Genomic DNA, 16,868 nt, shown 5'->3' with positions numbered 1-16,868 from the left:
ATGGCCCTGAGGCACCTACTAACTAGAGGGTTGAGCTTAACCTTCTCCCGCCTCTCTCGCCTCTCTCGTCGGTGCTGTTGAAGAGATCTAGACCGAGAATACATGCTGTATGATACACAGTCCAATGTAGTCTGTAATGTATTATAAAATAGTATGACTTTATGGAAATGTAACTTAGAGAGCATAAGGTTCACTGTGATCACTGGGAACACTGTGAACACTGTGGACTGATATAGATAGCTTTACATTTAACCAGGTTGTCGTTGGTTGTATGTGTGAACAAGTCTATGTGCCTGCAGTCAATGACTGAATATGTCTGAGATGTAGACCCTTTTGTACCCAATGTCACTGCTTATTACACATGATAAATGAAAGCGAAGTAAACAGTTGTCCAACGTGTGATCTCTTCACCCAGTCATAATCTGTCATGCCCATAAAGGACATTTGTCCTATCATATCAAAGAGGGTGATATAATAACATAATCACTATACAGAGGTTACTGGGTTGCATGTACACTTTATTTACATGGTGTTATTTACATGGTCTTTTTGTTATATGTCACAACAACCACTCAGGGTCTACCAATTTACATGGGCATCTGAGCTCACATTAGTCTCAGCTGTTGTCTACACCCTCGAACCTGGGGCGTTTTCGTTTTTCCACTCTCAGCCTTTCCACAGAGCCTCTGTGCTGGTGTTCATTATTTGTCCTTTTATGTCCCTTGCTACTTGTCCTGGGTACTTGCTCAAGACGTTGCTTCTGAGTCCTACATTCTTGTGTGTCACTAGCAGGCCTCATACCCTTTCTCAGGGCAAGTGCTGAGCGCCCGTTTGCCTCGAGCAGTCCAGTTGTCATGGCACAGAGTTTCTGGGAATGCCAAGGCCTTGCGGTTATCAACTCTCCCTTTACATCCACCATTGTGGCAGCGTAGTCCCGTTTCAACATCTCAACCGAGAACACGTCAGTGCCGTGAACCTTGTTGAACACGTCGGTCGCGTCTTTCCACTCCCAATCCTCCTCTAACTCAGCTAAGTGACCGCGAGTATCACGGTTCACTCTCAACAGTATCTTTTCCTGGTGATACACGGTCCGTGTGGTGCAAAACGAGCTAACGTTTTTCACGGGTACACCAGAGTACTCCGCTGAGTAAACGCTCAGTCTGGGTCCGTGAAAGGTGCCGCTCGGGCCTAGTCTAGATTCTTTCAGGTGTCTTTTATCATAGGCTTCCTTAGGTGCATTCGGAGACATTGCCTTTCTGACAACCCCCCCATAATACAAGGGAGCAGAGCACTGGAAAGTCTCCCCTCCCAGCACGCACTTGTTGAAAGTGAGTTCGTTTAGTGGTTCTATTGCAGCCGTGGCTTCCAGTATTACGGACCGCAGCGGATCCTTGTTGAAGTCCAAGGTGAATATCAATCTTGGCATAGGCGGCTGATCTTCACTGCTTTCATTGGCAAACTGTCCGAAAGCATTCACGTCCTGGAAGTCTCCTTTCTCGTAAGCCTCCACCATAGCTTCACCCAACTGATCCCAAAAGCCCGAGTGAGACCTTGGAGCGTATAGGGCAAGGATATCATATACCGCTTCAAGTGGAACTGTGACAGAACCTACTTTCTTGCAATGATTCGAGGCTCCTCTCCTGATATGCGGAGCATTGTGGTTCGTGGCGTATCTGTACGTACACAGCTTGTAAGTTGTTATAGCAGAGTTCGTACCCTGCCGAGCCGGGACCTTGCATGTGGAGCACAGCAAAAGCATCCCGTTCGCAACATCGTTGCCACCCTTGATCTCTTTATCAGAGAAAAACATAGCATCTATACCCAAAATGGACAGGTGTCCATTTTTCAAACTAGTCTTCAGCTGCTGCTCATGGATCTGGGTTAAGATGTACCCTAGCACCTTGCAGGCAAAGTGACCCTGTATGTCGACCGCACGGGGACATATGTCCGGAAGACAGGCCGCAGTGCACAGCTTGTAGACAGCGTTGGTCTCTAGGCAGATCTGTCCGAAGGAAAGCTGGTTCAGAGCTTTCAGCCTGTTCTTGTTCATCTGCTTCATGTAACCCCTCAGGTGGGGATAATCCTTCTCATCTGGAATCTCTGTCCACGGAGGGATCCATATGTCAAAGACAAAGTGGCATGCCAACTTCATGGCCTCAGCAAACACAAGCTGGTTGATGCAGAACGAAACCCTCCGACTGACGACTCCCGTGCACACAATGTGACTACCGTATAATGCCGCAAGGCATGCATCCCTGCTGGTGTCGAACCTCACGCCGAACTGCATTATCTCGGACTCTGCAATCATGGTCGCTGACTGTATCAGGTTCTGCCTATACAGACACACGGCAGCTATACGGTCCATCTTGAGTTTGACTACTGTGTCCTGTATCTGATTGGTGCTACGCGTGCGAGTTACATGCTCGGGAAACTCAGATTCCATGATCAGACACCGGTCGGCCCAAGCGTCGCTCACAAAGCCCATTGTGTTGGTGTTCCACACAAAGCCGCAGTTGTGGACAGCGTGGTACTTCACGGTGTCCACCTTGCCGCTGCTCATGTCTCTGGTTACCACATCGCTCTCCAGTACGCTGGTGTCTAACAGGTTCTTGAACGTATTGGGGATCACGTTGGACTCTTTGTCGACTGATTTCAAGTTCTTCTCGTGTGATATATGAGCGTCGTCTATCATGACTACACACGAGTTCCTCTTCTGCTTGTACTTGAAGGATTGCGGGGTGAAAGACGTCAGCGTCTCTATGCAGCCTTTCACCGTCCTGAACTGGTAGTTTAGCACGTTGTTTGCGTAACTCTTACCTTCACCGGGACCCGTAACGTTTAAGAGCATAATCCGTTCGATGGTGTACCTGGGAGCGGTGTTGGTGATAATGTAATTGAACGTCGTAGACGCCTGAAACAACCTTCCCACTTGAAGGCTGTCACAGAACAAGTAGCGCACCAATGCTTGGTCGTACACTTTCACCGGATTCAGAGGGTCCGAATGCTCCGGACAGTCATCGTCATTTCCAGGCGCCAGGTATAACGACTCGTGTATCTCGGTGAGGTCGTGACCGAGAGACAAGCTCGAGTTTCTCATTTTGTCGTCTATCACGTCTGTCAAACCTTGGTATAGTGAGTCTTTCACACTGAACTGGTGCCTGACAAGGATATTGAACACCATATCCACTATGCTCTCGAACTGTCTGCGGCCTCTGTACCTGACTTTCATTTCCTTGCTGAGGCGCTCCAGTTTACCCAGATGAGGGTACAGGTGCGCAAAGTAGTAGCTGTGGTCGTCTTTACTCACAATGAAGGGGTGATCCTCTGAGGCGTTGTAGAAACAAGAATATGAGGTCTGACACTCTCCGCTACACGCTCCAATGTGGTCCTTGGTGAGCCTCGTCTTGCAATAACACTGTCCTTTCCTCAGCAAAGACGCGATAGCTTTAGTTCTGCGTCTACTCTTTACATCACGTAATACCCTGGCAATGCGGCTCTTGGTGACGGGCATGTGCCTGTGGATCAGAGAGTTGAGAAATAGGTCCGGGTTCTCCCTGTCAATGAGTTTCTCCACAGAGTACCTGAATACCAAGAGACCTCTGATGTCAACCTCCATGCCTCCAGAGGACCTGTTGAGATCGACCGTGAAACGTTTCAGTCTTTCCACAAATCTCACATCCTCTGGAATGGTCGAGTTGTAGCACGTTTCAACAACCTTCTGGTTCAGCCATTGCACGCACGTCAGCTTAGACATGATTGCTAGGAACAGGTTCTTGGATTCACCTTTGCTTGTACTGTCTGTGATCCTCCCTATGGAGGTCTCCAGAACATTGAGATTTAGGTCCATTATAGACTCCGGTAAGGAAACCACCTGCCTCCCTGACTGACAGGCTGGGGTGTACATGGAACCCTGGAGTTCCTTCACCTTCTTCCTATCCACCTTGGTAGCATTCAGTGTATCACTGCGGATATCCACCCAGTCGAACATGGAGCCTAGCTCTCCCTTGCTGTCTCTCATCACTATCATAGCATTGTTGACGGATGATGCCCTTTTCCTAACCAATTGCAGTCGCATGAAAGCGTTGAACGCCTCCTCAAAGGCTTCTGTCATCTCATTGTCAGTTGCTTGATGTGGGGACGTGTCGTAATTGGTGTCAGACCTGGCGCCATCTCCTCTGAACACATCCATGTTCACACTCATGTTCATGAGTCTGAGCAACTGGGTACTGGACACATCCCCATCCGTATCACCAGAGGCGGCCAGTGTGCTTAACTGGGACTGTACACCGAGGCTAGACGACGGCGTATTTGTTTCACATGGCTCCTCGTTACTCATGTCTAGGATAAAACAGAATAGGCGCCCCTGAGCAAAATCCTCTCTGATAGGTGGTGACATACTGCAGAAATCTGTGTTCTCCAGAGTCACTTGGAGAACCTCGCCTTTGCAGCAATATGTCAGGTAAAGGAGAAATTGGAAAGTAGCTCTGTCCTTTGGTGACAACGCTCCGAAAGACAGCTCATCTGATATCCTATCGTGTAGTATGTCATTGTCAACCGCTAAGAAGAAGGCTCTCCTATTGGAAGGCACGTTCACTGTTTCTAACACAGCTGTATTTGCTTGTCTGTGAGGCAAAACATTACAATAGGTTGACACCGTTGTATTTTTCTTAGTGGCCATGCTTTGATAGTGTTGTCTTCTCTGGTCTAACACAATTGAGAGCCCTAGAGCCTACTTCCTAACTCCTTGGCATACATGTTACACTAAACCTCATGTCCTTGACAGGGTACTTCAGCTCTGAACAGTGAAGTCAGTTTGTCTGAGTTAGATAAGTCAGCCGTGTTTGGATAGATGAGCTCGTGACTGAACCGGACACTTCAGCTCTGAACAGAGAAGTCAGTGTCTCGTATTTGGATAAGTCAGCCGTGTTCGGATACATGAGCACGTGACTGGATCGGACACTTCAGCTCTGAACAGAGAAGTCAGTGTCTCGTATTTGGATAAGTCAGCCGTGTTCGGATAGATGAGCATGTGACTGGAGACAGATAATTCAGCTCTGCTCGGATGAGCCAGCCGTGGTCGGGCACCTCAGACTTAGTCACAAATGGATAATTCAGCTCTGCTCGGATGAGCCAGCCGTGGTCGGGCACCTCAGACTTAGTCACAAATGGATAATTCAGCTCTGCTCGGATGAGCCAGCCGTGGTCGGGCACCTCAGACTTAGTCTCAAATGGATAACTCAGCTCTGCTCGGATGAGCCAGCCGTGGTCGGGCCCCTCAGACTTGGTCACAAATGGATAACTCAGCTCTGCTCGGATGAGCCAGCCGTGGTCGGGCACCTCAGACTTGGTCGCAAATGGATAACTCAGCTCTGTTGTGATGAGCCAGCCGTGGTCGGGTACCTCAGACTTGGTCGCAAATGGATAACTCAGCTCTGTTGTGATGAGCCAGCCGTGGTCGGGTACCTCAGACTTGGTCGCAAATGGATAACTCAGCTCTGTTGTGATGAGCCAGCCGTGATCGGGCACCTCAGACTTGGTCGCAAATGGATAACTCAGCTCTGTTGTGATGAGCCAGCCGTGGTCGGGTACCTCAGACTTGGTCACAAATGGGTAATTCAGCCCTGAACGGATAATTCAGCCCTGGTTGTGTAGGTCTGTACTTGGTTTCGATTAAGATCTTTCATCCTTTGCTCTCCATATGCTCCTTAGTTCAACATTTGATATCTTAGCATCAGTTGGATGCTTGATACCATACAAAGGGTTTCAGGTTGTCACTGAACAGTAGTTCTACGAAAATATGTGACTACACTCTGTAAAATAAAGTCCCCTAGGTCTCTTGAGTAACAATCATGAACAAAGCCGTGCCTTTCGTGGATTACTTTCCTGACATCTACCCCGAGCGTAGAGTTGTAAACCCTGACCTTGAACCTAATCTGGTAGGGGTGATGATCAAGTCTGTCCTCTTTAACAGACAGGAGGAGGCGCTGTTATGCAGAGGGTTGGTGGTGCAGGCTCGAGATATCAAAATCTACACTACGGTACACTTCAAAGTTACTGGTATAGCTCCTGTTGTGGGTTATGACCTAGACTTGGGTCGCGATCAGGATGGCGAGGAAGAGACCTGGGAGCTGGTTGGTAGAAATTGGTCTAAACACTTTGCTGCTGAGCCAGTGAACGTCCACGTTCTCCATGATGACATTAAGCGGAAAGTAAATGCTCTCGTTTTCCCGCTTAAATGTATATCCTTGGCCAAAAGGTATGTAGAATCTGTAAGGGGAGCACTCACTTTCGGAGACTTTTGCCCCGACAAGGGCTACTACATTGCTCGAGACGGTAACACGCCTGCCTTGTGCTCCAATGTCATGTTCGGTAGGGTCTATTTCATGTCTGCAAACAAGCTGAACCAGGTGCTCTCAGTATCCGAACTCATCTATGATCACGACCTGTCTGAGGCTGAGACTAAGCTCTTTGACAGTAAACACGTGGCCTATTTCTACAAGGCAGCGTGTCTGGACATTGAGACCGTGTTTGACAAATCATACCGAGACATGTCCCTAAGATGCGACTCATTCGCCTACAGGTTCCCCTACTGCACTGAGCGTACGGTCGAGGGCATGACAGAGTACAGGACTAAGCTGGTTCACATGCTAGACACTGGCAGGTCACAATTGCCAAAACATAGTAAGCACGTCTCTATCCCTACTCTATCTCCTGACATGCCAGGTCAGCAGCACGAGATAACCTGCATCTCTCTCGTGATCCTCAACTCCCACATACCCAAGACTTCACCTGACCACCACAGGAAGAAGCTGATAGTTGTCTATAACAAATGTAAGGTAACACACAACCACCAACCAGAGGCTGACCACGAACTAGCCAGGGGTGCCGGTATAGACGATGTCAGAAGGATTATGTTTTACCCGTGCTCCGGAGAACTCGCAGTCCTGGAGAAGATGATCCAACTGCTGTACAAGTACGGCATAGAACTGCTGTACGTGTTCAACGCCGAATTCGATGTGAGAGTGATCGAGCAGCGTGTGCATTTTTACACTCAATCGGATTACACCAAGTTCCGAGACGCCGTTACCCAGGAACGAGGAGCCTCGCTATTGCGAGCCTGGTACGGCCTCTTTGTCACCAAGGCCCTGGCCCATGACATGGTACCGTTCTTCCAGTTTGAAAACGTACGTTACCTTGATATGTACAAGGAGATGCTGAAGAGCGTAGGCTCTGTGTTGCTCAACGGAACCTTGACCGAGTACAAGCTCCAACTGATATCTGTGCACATCCAAACGTTCAACAAAGACAAGGCCAAGCTGGGCCACTTCAAGATGAACAGCTGCGGTATGAACATCATAGATCTGTACAGGATGGCGGGGACCAGAGATATAAAGTTTGCGTGTACCAGCATGAAGTTGAACGACGTGGCACCCTTTGTCATCTCCAAGGTCAGGAAGCTACACAGAAAGGTTCCAAAGGACACCAGAAAGCTTTGCAAGCTAGCGGACGTGGGTTACTCTAGCATGGACGAGATGATCAGACTCGGAGGTAGGAGTCTATTTGCCGTGCTCGTCTACAACTTGGTCGACTCACAGCTGTGCGCCAGGCTGGCTAAAGTTCTCAACCCAGTATCAACTCTGTTTCATCGATGTAGGGCCACTCTCAATATAGACGTGGTGGTACACGGGAGAGGGGATAACTTTTGCGGCTTTGTGCAGAGCATTCACTCGGTTCAGATCCCCCAGCTCAAGTTTACACTCGATACCCTCAGAGTGAAAGCGGGACCCCTGGGCATGGAACTGAACAGCCGACTGCGATGGGATCCTAATCTCGCCTCAGACAATGGTGACAGTGACATGTGGAAGGGAGGATCTGTGTGTGACCCACTCACTGGCCTACACTACTCGGGGCCCGGCATGGGTCTGGAGCTGTCCTTTGACTTCTCCAGTATGTACCCCTCGATCATGTGCGCTCTCAACATCTCACCTGAGACCACCATCCCCTGGCCTCCCGTTGACTTTCCCCACGATCTATCGGGTTGGGTGTGTTACAACTGGGAGGCTGAGGGGTTTCAGTACGCATCGCTCATTCTCAAGTACGACCAGACCCAAGGCTGCTTCATCCGTGCCCCGGGCATATTCTCTTCCTCGGTAGAGTACTATCTCAACCAGCGAGCTGAGTTCAAGAGGAAACTCAAGAACCCTGACATCAGCGAGGCCGAGCGGGTCTACTACAAGCTACAGGAGGGAGAGTGTAAAGTCCTAGCCAACTCCTTCTACGGAACGGCTCCTCGTCCCTGCGGGCCTCTCATATCTGGCCACGGCAGGCAACAGATTGCCGTTGTAAACAACTGTGTGTCTACGTTCTACCAGCACAGCTGCCCTGTTGTCTACGGAGACACTGACAGTGTCATGGTCTCAGTCGGATACGGTCCCCGGGACATCCCCGAAAGGGACGTGTCTGATGTAGTCGTGCACAGAACAGATACGCCCCGGTCCGGGGACACTGACATCAAACTCCTCGAGAGCTTTGCCTGTGATGGCCGGAAGGCTGTGGGTGACATGTTTAAGAGGGCTGGCTCCCAGGTGCCTGCCTTTCTGGACTACGTGCACACTGCCTTGGTTGAGGACACTCTCGAGAGGATGTACGTGATAGGCAGAGGTAACACACACCGAAATGTAGCCAGAGACCCGAAAGGAACATTCACCAAGGAAGGATATCCCGTCTTTGTGGCAAGAGTCCCTGGGTCCGAAGAAGTTGCGGATGTCACAGGGCCCTTCGTTAAAGACAGGAGAGTCAAGCTGGAGTATGAAAACAGTTGCTCGGTCTACTGTCACGTAGCTAAGAAGACCTACGTGGCTCTCAGTCACAACCTAGACGACAAGGGTGATCTGTCTTCGATCTCCGTAAAGGTCAGGGGGCTGTCGGCCTTCAAAAGTATGCGCTCCCCTTGTGATTCTGCCGTGACGGACACCTTCATATCCTGCGTCATGAGGGGAGACTGTGTCAAACTGGAGACTGACGTGTTGTCCTGCTTTTCAACCTCTCCCTGGCACCAGCTCAAGGCTGGAGATGTAATCTTATACCTGGAGAGGGAACCGATCCTGGACGATCACGGGCAGTGGTTAGACTTACATCGAGCTAGCTCCTTCCTCACCTCTTACCGAGTGGACGATGTTATAACGTTGAAGCTGGACTCTGGGTTCTCTGCGGTCTCTACGACACTGGTTCCCGTACAGGGCTACGAGTCTGCGTCGAGCGACACCATCACAGTGAGAACGCTGTACAAGGACTGGAAATACTGCATGAACCACATGTTCTCGCGCAAGGAAGCCATCCTCAGAGACCTGTTAGCGTGCAAAGCATCGCAACTCATCGCGTCCAAGATGGCAGCAGGGTTCTTTCCTTGGAGCAGTCTCATCAAATCATCAAAGAACAAGCACTTTAGTCAACAAACACTGGATCGCTTGCAGGTAGCCAACTCCAGTGTTAAAACGACCTACCTAGAAACTGTGAAGACGTGGCTACAGCACATTACAGGACTCTCTGTCAAGCCAGTCGAATGCCCCGAGTATCACAAGTGTAACCCTTGCGAAGCAGCCTTCTACAGATACCCCTTGAACCTCCAGGCTAACACAGGGTGTATCACGGCCATGTTCGGTGGATCGCTCATATGCGAGGCCAAGCGTTCCGACACAAGCGTGGTGTCTGACGGTGATAATGAACACGGGTCCAAACCCGTTAGAGATGACAACACGGAGGAGCATCACACCCCGGCCCCCAGAACCCTAACGCCAATCGATTCCTCGTCTTACACAGAGATCATTTCACACCCCTACCAGCCTTTCAACAAATGTTTCGCCAACTCCAGGGTGCTGATAGCTCACTATGCTGACTCTACCTTGGTGAACCGCTCTGGAAAGCTTTTAGCTCACTGCATTATAGACTACTGCTTACCCCGCTACATGTACAGTTCTGCCCTTGGCTCCCACAGCCTGGATGATTGCAAAGAGCACTTGCTCACCTCAATCTCCTCAGTCAGACAGAGGTTGAAGAGGGCAACCACGGCTTTCAACGCGGTAATGAACAACTGCCCTGAACACATGATACCCGTCTGCGGTAGTAGTGAGTTGGAGCACCTAAGGATCAACAGGGAAACTGTGGCGCGTCTGCCCGGTGAGAAACTCGAGGTCTGCAGCAATGTGATCACCAAGGACATGTCCCTACAGCCCCGTGATGTCTACAGGAACCTAAGCGCCTCGCTCGGGAAAAGGCTCACGGAAGCCATATCGGAAGGCATACTGTCCCTTGTCGACAACGACTCTTGCTCTGACGCCTCCATCTTGCTTTCGTTGCCGATTGTCATGTTGCAAGACGCTGGGATCACCTACTCTACTACTGGTAGGCTTTCCATAGTGAGAAGCGAGCTGTGCGAGAGGACTCTAGTTGACCTGGCAGGCCTTCTGTATCAGACTGTACTCATGTTGCAGATACAGACCCCTGACGCGTTCAGCTCTGGGCCCGTTATGTACCCAGAATCTGTTCTTTGCATCATGCCGTACTGTTGCGCCGACGCAAAAGTCATGAGAACCTGGATCGAGACCTTTAAGGAGAAAAAATGGATCACCCCTGTCCGGGCCACGCTCGGAAAGAGGAGACGTCCTCCCTCTGACTGCAGGGTGGTTACGTATCATTGCACCGGTTGTAAAAACTTCTACAAGGACCTGTTCACCAACAATATCCCCGGTCACAGGCTTATCCAGCGTGTCTACGGTGAAGACAAGAAGAGAAGGATAGGACGGTGTGTCAATGAAAGACGGTGGCTCTCGTGATCGAGACGAAAAGCACTGTATATACCATTTCGTATACATGCATTGAGTACAGACCGGTGATAGTATACCTTTAGCATCCCAAGCACGGGTAAAGATGTCTTTCAGTCAGAAGGAGTATGTGTTCACCCATACAATGAACAAGGTCAGTGAAGCACATCAGCCTACCATGTTCAAGATTGACTTGCAAGGGCTCATACCCTTTGGAGACTGCAGCACTCTGTTCGTCATTGACAACATGACAGTTACCGCATACAAGCAAGGCACCTTGGACAAAATACCAGTCAAGTTCACTGTCCTCAATGACAACAAGACAAGGATCCTGACTAATGATCCATCTAAACTTTCATCCCAGTGGAACGTTGACATTAACGGTGGCTCCTGTATCAAGATAGCTGGCACGGACACAGTGCCTTTCAATCGAACCCTATCTGTCTATGATGACGACAACAGGCAGGCTCTCATCAATGTCTTAGCCTTCATGATGTCAAACAGTCTCTGGGCCTCGGACAGAGCGAAAGGAGCTTTAGACGTTCTGGTCGCTTCTCCCCGAGGGGAGTTTCAATTCATATGCGGCCTGTGTTCGGCGAAAGGCTTTGTCAGCATTACCAGGGGACCCAGTGGAATAGCATCCTTTTCTTTCCCCCAGTGTGCAGACAGCTACGTGTGCGTACCTTCCCATCAACTCGGCACTGACAAGGACTATGATGCTCTCAGAAATGTCCTAGCTCTTTGGCGATCTGTCTCCCTCGACGACCTTGGAATTCTCCACAGAGTCACTCAGGAGATGGCAATGGCAACCCCGCGAGCCTTCCAAGACCTCGACTGTACATCTTTCCCTCCTAGACACATGTATGGTGGGGGTATTGTCATCCCATATGCTTTGATGAAATACGTCTCCGCACTGTACCAGACCATGAGCGAGTACGCGGACAACATTGCCATTGTAGACGAAAATAGGCCTCACATCAAAGTCTTGATCCAGAGCCCCTCTGAAAACATAGGTGAAATCACTGGGCATCTCTCAATCACCATACTCTATGGAACAACACTCTGGGACATATACACCAAACTCATCCATGGGCTGAGGCTTGCAGAGGGATGTGAGGAAGAAGACATTGACAGTCTTTCTACTGTCACACAGTTAAGCACCGAGGTGTTGATCAGGAGAACCCAGTTGAAGTTTATGTTGAATAACCATATGTCTTTAAGGGATTGGTATAACTTTTACTATGGGGCAACATGTATGGGTTAACAACAATTGCGTGATATGTGCAGGAGGACTATGTTATACAGTAATGTTTCACAAATATATTGAATAAAGGCAAAAGACACCATTGATTTGGTTTATTCATTTCAAGAAAAAGTACACTCTAGCTGTAACATTGTATAATATCTTACAGAGTATGTTATGAAAAGAGTTCACTATTCATATCCATAGCCTTGTGCTGAGAATATCGAACCCTCTTGTGTCCTTCGATCCTACTCCATCCTTGTCATTGTCTCCCCTCACATTAGGGGGAAGGTCGTGGCACAAAAGTTACATTCCTAGCCCCTCTCATGTAGTCAATCAACTCTCCTATGGTGTAGAAGTGTAGATTGGTCCCACATCGAAAGCCAGACCCATGGAACATGATTTTGTATACCTTTCCTTTCCCTGTTACAATGTCAAAGAGGTATCCAGAGCGATGTTCATCCATGTAACATACTGCAGCAGCAGGGTTGAAGTTTTCACTTTGCATACTCTTTAGACTGTTTAACAAGGCAGTGTGCTCACTTGACCCTGGGGACCTACCATTTGGCGACTGCCCAAGAGACAGTCCCCACCATGCACTCTTTAGTAACTGTATCATAGTATGCATCTCTTCCACTACACGTATGCAAGTCCCCTTGCTTTGACCACCAGGTATGGCTCTAGGTCTAGCCATCAGGTACCCTCCTGGGTAATTTGCAATCATGTCTTCTATAATTTTTGCTGGTTGACTGTATTCCCACTCTAGGAAGTCGGTGCATTTGTAACGGCCTCCAGTGACATATATGGCGAATGAGATAATGTCACAATCCCCTGTCTTCATCATACATGAACACACTCCTCCGGGCTCCGCTCCACGGTAGTCCGCTATGGCAAAAGCTCCCACCTTCACCTCGGGTCTATTGAGGAAAGATATCATTTGTTCCTCAGATACGGAACCCCACCAGTGGTCACCCAGTGACTCTACAAATGAAAGCCATGATCTGTCCAATAGAGGCCAGTTTCCATAGGTCACTTCCATCCCAGTCATTTCGAATGCACACTTGATATTTCTTCCCCAGTGCTGAGAGAGGCAAACTGTTAACAGATCCTAAGAACAGACCTTGCTATTTAACTGCCTCCCTGTAATGCTCGGTTGGGTAAACACAGAGAGTTGGACAGCACAGAAACAGTTGGACGAGTGCCCAGAGCTGGATAAACAAATAGAGCCGTTGCCTAGGTGAAGGGAAGATAAACAGACAGGGCTGGAGAAAGTAAGCCTGTGTGTACAGCATAGACAGGGTTGGATGAGGCTGTGTGGACAGCATAGACAAGGTTGGATGAGTGCCCAGGTGACGGGAAGATAAACAGACAGGGATGGAGAAAGTAAGCTTGTGTGGACAGCACAGACAAGGTTGGATGAGCATGTGTGGACAGCACAGACAAGGTTGGATGAGCCTGTGTGGACATCACAGACAAGGTTGGATGAGTGCCCAGGTGATGGAAAGATAAACAGACAGGGATGGAGAAAGTAAGCCTGTGTGGACAGCACAGAAACAGTTGGACGAGTGCCCAGAGCTGGATAAACAAATAGAGCCGTTGCCTAGGTGAAGGGAAGATAAACAGACAGGGCTGGAGAAAGTAAGCCTGTGTGTACAGCATAGACAGGGTTGGATGAGGCTGTGTGGACAGCATAGACAAGGTTGGATGAGTGCCCAGGTGACGGGAAGATAAACAGACAGGGATGGAGAAAGTAAGCCGGTGTGGACAGCACAGACAAGGTTGGATGAGCATGTGTGGACAGCACAGACAAGGTTGGATGAGCCTGTGTGGACATCACAGACAAGGTTGGATGAGTGCCCAGGGCTGGATAAACAAGTAGAGCTGTTGCCTAGGTGACGGGAAGATAAACAGACAGGGATGGAGAAAGTAAGCCTGTGTGGACAGCACAGACAAGGTTGGATGAGTGCCCAGGTGACGGAAAGATAAACAGACAGGGATGGAGAAAGTAAGCCTGTGTGGACAGCACAGAAACAGTTGGACGAGTGCCCAAGGTCTGGATAAACAAGTAGAGACTTGCCCAGGTGGTGGGGAGATACACAAGACAGGGCTGGAGAAAGTAAGCCTGTGTGGACAGGACAGAAACAGTTGGACGAGTGCCCAAGGGCTGGATAAACAAGTAGAGACTTGCCCAGGTGGTGGGGAGATACACAAGACAGGGCTGGAGAAAGTAAGCCTGTGTGGACACAACAGCCACTGTATGATGAGTGGTAGATGAGTAGCTAAACACCTTAGCTTGGATGAATAGATAATGTATGGATTTAGAGACAAGGTTGGATGCACGCAAGTGGTTGAGTAACAGACCAAGGATGAATAACCAAGGCATTGTGGCATGAATGGAGCCCTTTTGGATAGCACAGACACGGTTGGATGAAGCAGTACCGGGTGGATAGCCCAGCTATAATGACTTTGTGAAACATGTGTAGTTGCAACGGTACTGCTCTTTGTAATGTATGTGAATAAAAAGAACAAGGCTCTGACATGACTGGTGATACACTTTATTGATTGCATGTCAAAACAATGATATGTAATGTATATTACATTGACACATATACTGTCACAAATATTAATTGAGATGTACAGTAATACAATGGTCATGGCCTATACCTCTGGTCATACGGGCTAGTCTGTATGGAACGTTTGAGACTGGGTAGGCCTCCACTTGACTCCACTGGTCCCCTCCTTCTCCCTCCTGTTACATCCATCTTGCTCATGCACAGGTCCTGTGTTGTAGAAAGGGGTCTTGGTACAAAGGAAACCTTTACAACCGTTGTCATATGGTTCAGCAAACTTGTCATTGAGTTAAAGTGTATATCTGTATCAAGCACAAACCCAGACTTATCAAACGTGACCTTGTATGGTTGTCCTTTTGCTGTTACAATTTCGAAGAGGTATCCATATTCCTCTTCATCCATGTAACAGATCGCTGCAGCTGGCTTGGGGTATTCATCTTCCATCTTTTTTAGGTCCTGTATAACTTCAATGTGATTTGATGACATTGGGGAACTGCCCGTCGAATGTCCCCACCATGCACCCTCTAGTAGCTGTATCATTTCACGCATCCCTTCCACTACACATTTGCCAGACCAATTGTTCTGTTCATCAGGTATGTCTCTTGGTCTAGCCATCAAGTAACCGCTTGGGACTGCTTTAAGCACATCGGTTATTAGCTGAACAGGGTCACCTCTGTCCCAGTCTAGGAACTCAGTGCATTTGTAATAGCCTTGGGTGACGTGTATATCAAATGGGATGAGAGTATTGTCAGTGCTCTTCACCATACAGGAACACACTCCTCCCTGCATGTCACCAAAGTAGGCCGTGATGGCAATAGCTCCTACAGTAACTTCGGGTCTATTTAGGGATGACATTAGCTGCTCTTTAGAGACGGAGCCCCACCACCTCTCACCCAGCCATTCTACCAGTGGAAGCCAGGATCTGTTCAATAGAGGCCAGTTGCCATATTTCCTTTGCTTAGCGACACGGAGTGAGTCGAATTGTCTTCTCCCCATATAGGCCATCTTCCAACCACTTACCTATTTTGCTATGTGTATGTAATTGGTATCATAGTTCTTGTGATTCAGCCATTGTAAATAGTAGGAAAAGTGGAACCATACCCCAAAGCCGCACACTCTCACCAACCCCAGGAAAGGGCCTTATGTTTTCTAACTGTTGTTGCTAGAGACGTGGCTAGTTGCTCATCATGATTATGATCACATGCAGCCTTACGAACAGCTTTCACCTCTGTACAACCACACCTAACCCGTAACTTAACCCACTCATGAAAAGGTGTTTAACTGTGACACCTACTGCAACTGTCGCATTTAACAGCTAATCATGGACCTATATCTCCTTACCTCAGGCAATTGTGCATTTCCGACCTCTAATCATGTCAGAGGAGAGTGGTATAGAAACTGACAATAGCGAGCTGAGCCTGGTAGGAGAGACGCATGTTATATCATACTCTATAGACACCTCTTTCATAGACCATACTCATCACAGGCATTTAACTTGTACTGATTCTAACACTCGTCTCTATTCCACAGGTATCTACCATAATCCTGACCCGTTCTGTAGGTACTCGGTTTGATGTCCTTTCATTCACTGTTGTAAAGTATACCATGTATAAGTGATACATTTCCCATGTCTTTAATACACATTCAGGAGAGTGATTACATACTATCGTCTGACGATGAGGGACCTAGGAACCTTGTCTTGGAACAAGCTCCTCCACTGTTGCCCCCAGAAGTCGTCAACCGGCCTCAACCTCACCTAGCATTACCTCCTCTTCCCCAGTTGAACAATGCAGAAGATGAAATGGTAGATATGGTAGTGTATACTGTGATGACACTTTTGCTTGTGTGTATGACTTGTTGGTAATGTGGTTATGTCTCTTTCGCTCAAGTATATGGCCGATGATGAGGATGGAGCTGATGCGGATGGAGATTATGATGATGGAGATGACTAGGTTGCAATGTGTTGAGATCTAACTACACTGAACCCATTTTATTCATTTTTGAGCTGCCACTATGTCCTACTTTTGGTATGGATGTATGTAAATGTTATGTACTCTGTAAATAAATGTGACCTGGTATTCTTGCTCAGGATATTATTGTCTTTATTCACAGAAGGATATGGACATTGAATAATACACCACAAGCACTTTGTAATGGCACATTTACCAAGCGATATGACAGTGATTACATATGCTCTCCACCTATATCTTTCCTACTCTAGACATTGTGTCTGGC

The sequence above is a fragment of the Salvelinus fontinalis genome, chromosome 3, assembly GCF_029448725.1.
Source record: "Salvelinus fontinalis isolate EN_2023a chromosome 3, ASM2944872v1, whole genome shotgun sequence".
Lineage (NCBI taxonomy): Eukaryota > Metazoa > Chordata > Actinopteri > Salmoniformes > Salmonidae > Salvelinus > Salvelinus fontinalis.
Note: the sequence above shows the minus strand (reverse complement) of the source record.